The sequence below is a fragment of the Vipera ursinii genome (genome assembly GCF_947247035.1).
Source record: "Vipera ursinii genome assembly, chromosome: 4".
Taxonomy (NCBI): Eukaryota; Metazoa; Chordata; class Lepidosauria; order Squamata; family Viperidae; genus Vipera; species Vipera ursinii.
The window spans coordinates 2070128-2081617 of record NC_139514.1 but is presented as its reverse complement, the minus strand read 5'-3'; positions in this window follow the sequence as shown (position 1 = coordinate 2081617).

Sequence of the window (11490 nt, the reverse complement as noted above, 5' to 3'; positions counted from 1 at the left end):
AGAATCTGAAAATGTAAAAAAAAAAAAGGTATTAACGTGGCGATCTCCTCAGACATTTGGGCCCCAAAGTTGAGCAAACTTTGCAGACTGATGGGTTGTATTGCTCCTAGTCCTTCCTGCAGATTGGGGGTGAACGGTTGCAGGAATTGGCTATATCTGATTTAACGAAGAGAAGGACCAGGGGGGACATGATAGCAGTCTTCCAGTATCTCAGGGGCTGCCCCAAAGAAGAGGGAGTCAAGCTATTCTCCAAAGTATCTGAAGGCAGGACAAGAAGCAACGGATGGAAACTCATCAAGGAGAGAAGCAACCTAGAACTAAGAAGAAACTTCCTGTCAGTTAGAACAATTAACCAGTGGAACAACCTGCCTCCAGAAGTGGTGAATGCTCCAACACTGGAAGTTTTTAAGAAGAGACTGGACAGCCACTTGTCTGAAATGGTATAGGGTTTCCTGCCTGAGCAGGGGGTTGGATTAGATGACCTCGAAGGTCCCTTCCAACATTATTATTATTATTATTATTATTATTATTATTATTATTATTATTCGCCAAAGCACCAGAGGGCAGGATGAGAAACAACGGATGGAAACTTATGAAGGAGAGAAGCAACCTGGAATTAAGGAGAAACTTCCTGACAGTGAGGACGACAATCAATCGGTGGAACAGGGTTGCCACCAGAAATCGTGGGCGCTCCATCACTGGAGGCTTTTAAGAAGAGACTGGACAACCATTTGTCTGGAGTGGTATAGCGTCTCCTGCTTGAGCAGGGGGCTGGACTAGATGACCTCCAGGGTCCCTCCCAGCCCTATGATTCTATGCATTGTCTTCATTACGTTTACATTTTCCACTTATGGTTATTTATGAGATATTTTTTTTAAAAAAAGTTTGAGTTTGTTGTTATGTTTTCTCACATAAAACCCCTGGGAGTTGCTTTTGTTAAATCTAGGAGGATATAAACACAATTCATCAGGCAGTCCACACGGTCCATTAAAACAAAGCAGCCACTTACTGTTGTTTCAGATGCACAATTTTGTATTGCTCTTCCATCTTAATCATGTAACTCAAATGTGCCTGAAGGTAGATGGAGAAAATGAAAAAAAGCGTTCATTAATATTTTGATTCTCCCGTTCTTTTCAATGTCACTGCGAATAACGATCTGTGTTCATTTGCAGGGTGTTTATCTATGAAAGGTCTGGAGAAAATATATATGTATGTATGTACACAAATATAAGCTGCCACTGCTGTGGCTACTGCCTGTAGATGGTCTTGGGTTAGGCTGAAACAGGAAATAAGATTTGTCCCATGTTTGGGGCCTAAGCAAGTGTATTCTAAATACTTAACAAACATTTAACACACACACACACACACACACACACACACAGAGAGAGAGAGAGAGAGAGAGAGAGAGAGAGAGAGAGAGAGAGAGAAAGAGAGAGATGTATAGATGTATAGATATTTATTTATTTATTTATTTATTTTAATTCCATTTATATCCCGCCCTTCTCTGAAGACTCAGGGCGGCTTACAAGCTTAGCAGTAGCCTTCATTCTATAATAAAATAAAATAAAAGTAAGAAAGTAAAATAAAATATAAAATAAACATAACAAAGTAAAATAAAGTAAATAAAAATAAATAATAAAAAACAGAAACTAAACTAAACTACCATAGTTAACGAAGAGCTAGACAGGAATTTTCACTCAGTTCTGCTCCAAGAGTTCTCAATCACTCAGTTCGCCGCATTTTTGGATTCTTAGAAGTGGGAGCAAGTTCTCAAGAAACCAAGTCCTGTATATCCATCTTTTGACAGGAACGAAAGAGATTGGTTGGCCTATTAGAGCAAAACCTAAACCATGGTTTATAAATGGCATATACCTAAGATTTTTCCAAAACCAACTCCTGGAACAAAGAATGTCCTGTGAAGTCAGTTATTTTTTTGCTATCCCCTTGGTGAGTCATTTCTTGTTTTGCCTGAACTTAGTACAGGAACGCAACTGTTGTGTGGCTTATGATTTATGTGCAAATCAGGCAGCGAGGGGCAGGATGAGGTGCACAGTAATGAATCAAAACAAAACTGACTTTGCGGTTGTAAAGAGAATTTGTTTCCAGCTGCAGCGGTTCTATGATTTCTGAGTAAAGATATGTCGAAGCTGTGCGGACGAAACCTATAAAGAAATGTAGAGGAAAAAAGAAATTAATATTTGCAGGATTTGCAGGGTTTTGTCGGTTGGACTGGTGCCCCGAGGAGCAACTCACTGCTTGAGGCGGTGATGAGATAAGAAAACCTCATTCCCCATCCAGTCCATCTCTTAGTTCCGTTTTCAGTATAGTTTTTAACACCTTAATCTGTGTAGTTCTAATGCTTTAATATTTTAATTATTTTTCTGCCTTAACGGAAGCCTTACGGAATAACAGAGTTGGAAGGGACCTCGGAGGTCTTCTAGTCCAACCCCCTGCTCAGGCAGGAAACCCTAGATCATTCCAGAGAAATGGCTGTCTAGTTTCTTCTTGAAAGCCTCCAGTGATGAAGCACCTACAACTTCTGGTGGCAAGCAGTTCCACTGGTTAATTGTCCTCACTGTTAGGAAATTCCTCCTTAATTCCAGGTGGGTTCTCTACTTGATTACTTTCCATCAGTTGCTTCTTGTCCTGCCTTCAGGGCTGGAGAATAAGTTGACCCCCCTCTTCTTTGGGGCAGCCCCTCAAATATTGGAAGACTTGCTATCATGTCAACCCTGGTCCTTCTCTTCATTAAACTAGGCCAGAGGTAGGCCACCTCGGCTCTTTTACGACTGGTGGACTTCAACTCCCAGAATTCCTGAGCCAGCCACGCTGAGGGGAAAGGGAGAGGTTTCCAAGCTGAGTCATACTGGCTCAGGAATTCTGGGAGTTGAAGTCTACAAGACATGAAGGGGCCAAAGTTTCCCCCATGCTGGCTCAGGAATTCTGGGAGTTGAAGTCCACGAGTCATGAGGAGGCCATAGTTCCCCCATGTTGGCTCAGGAATTCTGGGAGTTGAAGTCCGCAAGTCATGAGGGGGCCACAGTTCCTCCCATGCTGGCTGAGGAATTCTGGGAGTTGAAGTCCACCAGTCATGAAGGGGCCAAAGTTTCCCCCATGCTGGCTCAGGAATTCTGGGAGTTGAAGTCCACGAGTCATAAAAGAGCCAAGGTTGCCTACCCCTGAACTAGACACACCCAATGCCCGTTTTATAGGTAGTCCTCGACTTACAATAATTTGTTTAGTGACCCAAGGCTACAGTGGCATTGACTTATGACCGTTTTTCACACTTCCGACCGTCGCAGCATCTCCAAGGTCACGTGATAAAAACTCAGTCGCTGGCAGTGGCGTAGCGTGGGGGGTGCAGGGGGGGCCGGTCGCACCGGGCGCAACATCTGGGGGGGCGCATTAGATGCATTTTACTTTAATTACATCAGTATTTTCATAACAAACAATACATGTGCTTAGGGGGTAAGGGTTTCTTTAACTAATCTAGTGGAAGAGACTCGAGTGCTAAAATCCACGGGTTAGGGGGCGCAAATTACTTGCCTTGCCCTGGGTGCTGACAACCCACGCTACGCCACTGGTCGCTGGGCAACTGACTCCTAGCTATGACGGTGGCAGCGTCCCCGGGGGGGTCACGTGATCCCCTTTTGTGACCTTCCGACCAGCAAAGTCAATGGGGGAAGCCGGATTCGCTTAACAGCCAGGTTGCTAACTTAATAACGCCGGTGATTCACCTAACGACTGTGGCCAAAAAGGTCGTAAAATGGGGCAAAACTCACTGAACAACTCTCTCGCTTAGCAACGTAAAGGTTGGGCTCAGATGTGGTCGTAGGTTGAGGGCTACCTGTACAATAGAGTATCCGTTCGAGCATTTACACATATGTAATTGGCATGTGGGTGCACACGCATGTGCAGCCCCCTGAGGGGGGGTAAACTGACATGTGGGGGGGTCGTTTCTCCCACTCTTTGCACCCACCAGGCCTGAGGAAGAGGAGGAGCAGCAGCATCGCCCCCGAATGTGGCGCCCCCAGCCTCCACCAGGAAAAGAGGTGCTCCCCTTCCGCCATTTTGCTTAGGCTCCTCCCTCCTCAGGGTGCCAACTGTCACCTGCCCTGAAGCCCCACCCCTCAGCAGCCCAGGTGAGAAAAGCCCCGCCTCCTCGGATTCCAAATTTCAATGGCCACTCAGGAACAAACCCCACTCCTTTTGGATCCGCCCCCCCTCTCCCATTGGCTCCTTAACTTGGCTGCTTCTCAAGGGAGGCCCCGCCTCCTTCATGCTTTTGAGAAGGAGCCACATCCCGCCTCCCTCATGCCCCGCCTCTTCAACTGCCACTCACGTCCAAGCCCCACCTCTTCCCAGGCTTCCAATGACAGCTGCGTGCATCTCCCGGTAGACAGGAAAGCAGGCAGAGCTGCAGAGCCTTCTGGGTAATTTTTAGTCCCCAGGTCCTCCGCTTCCCACCTCGCAGGGTTGTTGTGATGACAAAATTTAGAGGAAATAGCCAGGAAGCTGCCTGGAGCCCTGAAAGAGAAGAACAGATGTAAGAGCTAATCATAAAAATAGGATAAAAAATCAGGTGGTGGGTGTTGTTATTTTTTTATTTGAAAACTCTGGCCATTAAAACGCATAGTAGTGCAATTTCAAAAGCCTTTCTAAGGAAGGTTGCATTTTTGAGAGAAATCGGCCAGTGCCTTGATTCTTTTGATATAATTTTGCTGAAATTGTATTAGAGTCAGTTCAGGATTAGACAGTGCCTAAACTGAACAAGCTGCATTAATTATAATTTAGCCCCAATTCCCAGGCTTGGTTTGTGGATAAAACTGGAGAAGGGTTTTACTTACTTACTTTTTCTATTTGCATAATACCAAATCTATTTGCTTACTTGATCTATTTGCGTACTGCCAACCTTACTTGCTCACTTATCTATTTGCATATTGTCAATTTATTTGCTTACTTATTTTATCTGTGTATTGCTAAATTTATTTGCTTATTTATTCTGTTTGCATATTGCCAGATCAATTGATTAGAGAAAGCCAGGATGTAAATTTCTCAAACCTTAAATAAACTCAATGAGCCACTAACTAAGAGCAGCATGCAAACAATACACTATTAATAAGTAAAAAGTGTGTGTGTGTGTGGGGGGGGAAATGACAAAAAGGAGAATAGTTAACAGTAACTCTGGAAAAAAGATCAAAGGGCATGTGGAATCTTTGTTGATCCGGCAGAAAGCACATAGTCTGAAAACAAAAAAGCAATCCAATTAAATTAACTAAAATCTCCACAGCAGGAATGCTTAAGATCAAAATTGTAAACAGATTGGTCATAATAGTTAACACAACCAATTAGCAGTAATACTGTAGGGTAATAGTACTGGTGCAGTAGTAGTAGTGTAGTTGTGTTATAATACTAATAGGATTGATAATAATATGGAAATAAAGGTAACAACTTAGATGTAAGTAGTAATAATCATCATATGGAAAAAATAGATAAGACACTCAAATTGCAAGGCGACAATAGAACCCAGTAGTGTAATTAAACTGGTGTTTTTTTTTTTTAAAAAGGAATTCTGGGAGTCGAAGTCCGCCTGTACTGGCTGAGGAATTCTGGGAGTCGAAGTTCACCTGTGCTGGCTGGGGAAGTCTGGGAATTGAAATCTGCTGGGAAAAGGACTAAGAGCATCCACCTGCCCCAGGTGGAGGCCCCACCCCCTCTGCTCTAGCCCCGCCCACAGTGGTCCTCTGCCCGGCCTTCCTCTCACTGTGGGCCGTTGCCCATGGCAACCAAGCAGCAGCCGGAGGGATGAAGGCAACTGCTAGGCCGCTGGCAGGAGCATCCAGGCCTCTGTGACCCCTCGATTAAGTGGGTTCAGAGCCCTCTGGGGCACCAGCCCCCCCCAGCGTTGGGGTCTCTGGAGCTGCAGCTCCTCTCCAACGGCAGCCACTTCCTTCCCCTCCAGGTGACCCCCCCACAAAAGGGCCTGCTGAGCCATTTCCTCAGGGCATGTGCAGAGTGCTACTAGCCCTTCTGAAGAGAAAAGCAAGGGCTGGCCTGTCCAAAGGGAGAAGAGCAAAGTTGGGTAGAATGGGGGGGGAGGAGGGTCAAAAAAGTCAAGATGGCGGCTGGGGCCACCCAACCGAAGCGAAATGGGCAGTGCTGTCAATTTAGCAAATATATATATATTTAATTAAGACTTGCTCAGCACGGGGAACACATGTCCTTTATTTTCAAGGACAGTCTTTATTTTATCTTACTTCATTTTCTCTCTCTTTTTTTTTTGAAAGCTGCCCATTAGATTTATTTCATTTCATGATGGATTTCCTTGCTTCAGCTCTGGAATTTTCCTCCGTCAAGTTATAAACATAAAGAATTGACATCTTTATTATTTCCTTCAGATTTGTCCAAACCTTTTGAGGCCTAGCCTTTATTTGCTGGCAAGAAAACACTGTGGCTGTAATGAAGGGCAGCCCATCTAGGATATGAACTCTGGGCCTGCCTTGACTGTTTTTTTTTTTGGACAGCCCTGTAAACAATCCACTGAGAGTGTCTCTGATCATGCGCAGAGCGCCTTCCCTTGTTGAAAAGCTGGCTCCACAAGGTCCTCCTCATGCAATGGGGTACCTTCTTGGCATCCCCGTCCTTCGTGGGGTTCTGCAAAGATGGTCTCCACGGTGCCTTTTGTGCTTGCCCTTGCCTGGGGCTATGTATTTTATATTTTATTTTATTTTTTATTTTATTATTTTATTTTATTATTTTATTTTATTTTATTTTATTTTATTTTATTTTATTTTATTTTATTTTATTTTTTATTTTATTATTTTATTTTATTTTATTATTTTATTTTATTTTATTATTTTATTTTATTTTATTATTTTATTTTATTTTATTTTATTTTATTTTATTTTATTTTATTTTTTATTTTATTTTATTATTTTATTTTATTTTATTTTATTTTATTATTTTATTTTATTTTATTTTATATTTTTTAATTTTATTTTTTATTATTTTATTTTATTTTTTATTATTTTATTTTATTTTATTACTTTATTTTATTTTATTATTTTTCTATTTCTTTTCTTTTATTCTTTTCTTTTCTTTTTCTATTATTTTTCTATTTCTTTTCTTTCTATTTTGTTTTATTTTATTATTTTTTCTATTTATTTTATTTTATTTTTTTCTTTTCTTTTCTTTTTGCTTTTCTTTTATTATTTTTCTATTTCTTTTCTTTTCTTTTTCTATTTTATTTTATTATTTTTCTATTTCTTTTCTTTTTCTATTTTCTTTTATTATTTTTTCTATTTTCTTTTCTTTTCTTTTATATATATTTTTATTTTATTTGAATCCCGCCTTCATTATTTTCACAAGTAACTCAAGGAGGTGAACATATCCACCTTACCTTCCCTCCTCCTATTTTCCTCACCACAACAACCCTGTGAGGTGGGTTGGGCTGAGAGAACGGGGCAGGCCCAAGATCACCCAGCTGGCTTTCATACCGGTAGGAATTTCCTTCTGCAGTTTGGCTTCCTCAAAACAGTCATCATCACATTTTTTTTAAGTCTGCAAGGGTGTTATGTTTTATCTACAAGTAGTCCTCTACTTACGACCCACAACCGAGACCCAAATTTCCACTGCTAAGTGAGATACTTGTTAAGTGAATTTTGCCCCATTTTATGCCACAGTTGTTAAGGGAATCGCTGCGGTTGTGGAGTTAGTCACACGGTCGTTAAGTGAATCCGGGCTGCCCCCATGAACTTTGCTTGCCAGAAAGTCGCAAAAGGGGGTCACGTGACACACACACACACACACAGCCCTGGGACCCAGCAACGGTCGTAAATATGAACCAGTTTGACAAGCGTCTCAATTTTGATCACTTTTTTTTTTAATCCCATTTATACCCCGCCCTTCTCCGAAGACTCAGGGCGGCTTACAATTTAAGCACAAACCAATGTGCTTAGCAATAGCCTTCATTCTATGTATATGCCTGCTTATTGGGGCTTATTAGGGCCCCCCCAAGCGGCATTATACACTTGACTCCCACAGGGATGCAGAAACGGTCGTCAGTGTGAGAAACAGTCATAAGTCGCTTTTTTTCAGTGATCTTTGTAATTTGGTCCCTAAGCGAAACCGTTGTAAGCCGAGGACTACCTTTGCAGCTTCTTCATTCCTAGTGAACTTTTAGGAATTTTGAGAAAAAGATTGTCATTGTAATTTTTTTCCCCCTTTTGAATTTTCTTTTTCAAGCCCGCTCTTGGTCTCTGTCATCTTAAGGAAGCGAAGACGCTGAATGGGAAAAATTCAAATTCCTGAGATCCACGGTTAGTAGGACTTGTTCTGCACTGCCACAAAAGGAGCCCTTTCTCAAATCTTTCGAAGAGCGGGACTCTTCCGTTCATCGATGGTCTCTGGAGAAGTTGAAAATTAAAGGACTGAGATGAGAGCAATGCTTGAAGCCCGGGGAAAAACAGCTGCTGCATGCTTGTCAGTTGGAAGTGCTTCACTACCAAAACTCCAGATGTGAGTAGTGACAACATTAGAAGCTACACAGAGCTCCTGATAGGTGAGTAGGCTTCCTTTTTTCCAGTCGTTATACATAGTGAATTGCGATAAAGGAGAATATTTGTATGGGTTTGGAAAAAGGAGGAGGAGGAGGAGGAGGAGGGCTGTGGGGTCCTTGGTGCTCTCTGAGCTGGGTTGTTTTCTGGCAGACATTTCATGACCCAACTAGGGGACATCATCAGTGCTAGAAGGGAGTGGGTTGAGGAGGAGGAGGAGGAGGAGGAGGAGAGTGGGGTCCTTGGTGCTCTCTGAGCTGGGTTGTTTTCTTGCAGACATTTCATGACCCAACTAGGGGACATCATCAGTGCTAGACGGGAGTGGGTTGAGGAGGATTTCTTGCAGACATTTCATGACCCAACTAGGGGACATCATCAGTGCTAGAAGGGAGTGGGTTGAGGAGGAGGAGGAGGACTGTGGGGTCCTTGGTGCTCTCTGAGCTGGGTTGTTTTCTTGCAGACATTTCATGACCCAACTAGGGGACATCATCAGTGCTAGAAGGGGGAGGAGGAGGAGGAGGAAGAGGAGGAAGAGGCGGAGGCGGAGGAGGAGGAGGAGGAGGAGGAGGAGGAGGAGGAGGAGGAAGACTGTGGGGTCCTTGGTGCTCTCTGAGCTGGGTTGTTTTCTTGCAGACATTTCATGACCCAAGTGGGTCACATCATCAGTGCTAGAAGGGGGAGGAGGAGGAGGAGGAAGAGGAGGAGGAGGCGGAGGAGGAGGAGGAGGAGGAGGAGGAGGAGGAGGAGGAGGAAGACTGTGGGGTCCTTGGTGCTCTCTGAGCTGGGTTGTTTTCTGGCAGACATTTCATGACCCAACTAGGGAACGTCATGAGGGCTAGAAGGGGGAGGAGGAGGAGGAGGAAGAGGAAGAGGAGGAGGAGGAAGAGGAGGACTGTGGTGTCCTTGGTACTCTTTGAATCCCTTCCAAACATTTCATGATTCAACTAGGTAACAACATCAGTGCTAGAAGCGAGTGGGGTTTGCTCTCAATTTATATTCTAGTGACTTGCCCGGTCAATGTTGATGGTCTTAGAGGTTCTTTGGTTATGCTGTTCAATGTTAGCTTGTTTAGCAGTTCCTCGATTGTGGTATTGTTTTTTTAACCCTGGTGTTCACCTATATGCTCATCTGGGTGCTGATTACTGTCAAAGAAGTGTGGTGGTTCTTTAGCATTTTGATTGTCTTTTTTTCCATGGTATGCTGATGTTGTTCTGTTCCAGTCTATGACCAGCCCTGTTTGTGTGTCAGGGACAACCCCTTTTTCCTTTTAACAATCAATAGGCTGGGGAAAAAAACCCAACCCAAATTTATTCCAAATAATAAAATCTTTCAAACAAAAAAGCAGCAGAATATTTTCTTCAAGCAAAAATACATGATTCAAAACATCCAACAAGAGTCAAACAAGAGTCAAACAGATTAGCCAGAACAGACCAGGATTCTCTTTGAATGTCTCCGAACGGTTGCCTTCAGCAACCAGCACCGCCCACACCTTCCCCTTTTATTATCTGTCCCAAAGCGTGGCTTCTCACTGCCTTCTCCTCCTCTCACTGAGTTGCCTCATTGCTCTGCTCTGCTCTGCTGGATTGCCTTCTGCTTCTAGCATCTCTGAACAGATTCAGCTGTGACTCTTCTGAGTCCGACATCTCCTCCTCACACAGCTGAGCCTCGTGAGGAACACAACTGAAGGGGCCAGGCTGAGAGTCCTGCAGTGCATCAGAGCCTCCCTCTGACACCAAAGGCTCTCCAAACCCCTCCTCCTCCTCCTCCTCAGATTTCTCAGACTCAGCTGCTGGGAGCACAGGCTGACACTGAATCACAACAGTTGTGTATCTCTATGTGCCTGTCCATGGATGATCCGTCTGAGTGCCAGGAATTCTCTGGCATTCTGGGATCTGGGCTTGGCCCAGGATGCTCATACTTTCTCAGCTGGAGCTATGGTTACGTCTGCACGGATGTGATGAAATTCTTCCTTCTATTCAGGGCAGAGCATGTCAGCCTTGCTTGAGCAGGGTCCACAGGATTGTCTGGGACACTACACATCCTCTTCACAACCTGTTTTCCTTGTTCCCTTCTGGGAAGGGGGCGGCGGCTCTGTGCTATCCGAAGCAGAACATCCAGATTCAGTCACAGTTTTGTTCCATACGGCATCAACCTTGTCGACTGTCTGGTTTCCTCTTTTCGCCAGGTGTACTAAATGGACAGTGAGAAGATAAGATAAGATAAGATCACCTTTATTGCCATTTTTTTTTTACTGCGGGCACAACGGCACACATAAAAAATGAAATTTAGTTGCCCGCTCTCAAAGTGGAACACGTACATGACACACACCTAAAACATACTATATACAACATATGTATAGACCCACGCCCCTACATATATACATAACAAATAAATATTACACACTGTCCGTCTTGAACATATAACCGAAGGAGGAAGCTTAAGAGTTCACAAAGTTAATGCTGCGTGGAATGAAACTATGGCTGAATCTGGATGTTCTGCTGCGGATACCACGAAGCCCCCTCCTCCCAGAAGGGAGGCAAGGAAAACGGGTCGTGAAGAGGAGGTGTGTAGTGTCCCAGAAAATCTTGCGGACCCTGCTCAAGCAACGCTTCTGTGCCACGTCCTGGATGGGAGGGAGGGAGCTGCCAAGGATCTTTTCTGCCGTCCTCACCACTCTCTGCACCGCCTTCCTGTCTCCGCTCCTCACCAAGGAAAGAAGCAACCTGGAACTAAGGAGAAATTTCCCGAGACAGTGAGAACAACTTGCCTCCGGAAGTTGCGAATGCTTCAACACTGGAAGTTTTAAAGAAGAGACTGGACAGCCGTTAATCTAGAATTGAATAAGGTGTCCTGTTCAAGTGGGGGGGTTGGACTGGAAGACCCCTGAGGTCCCTTCCAACTCTATTATTCTATGATTCTTTGGATGCATTCTTTA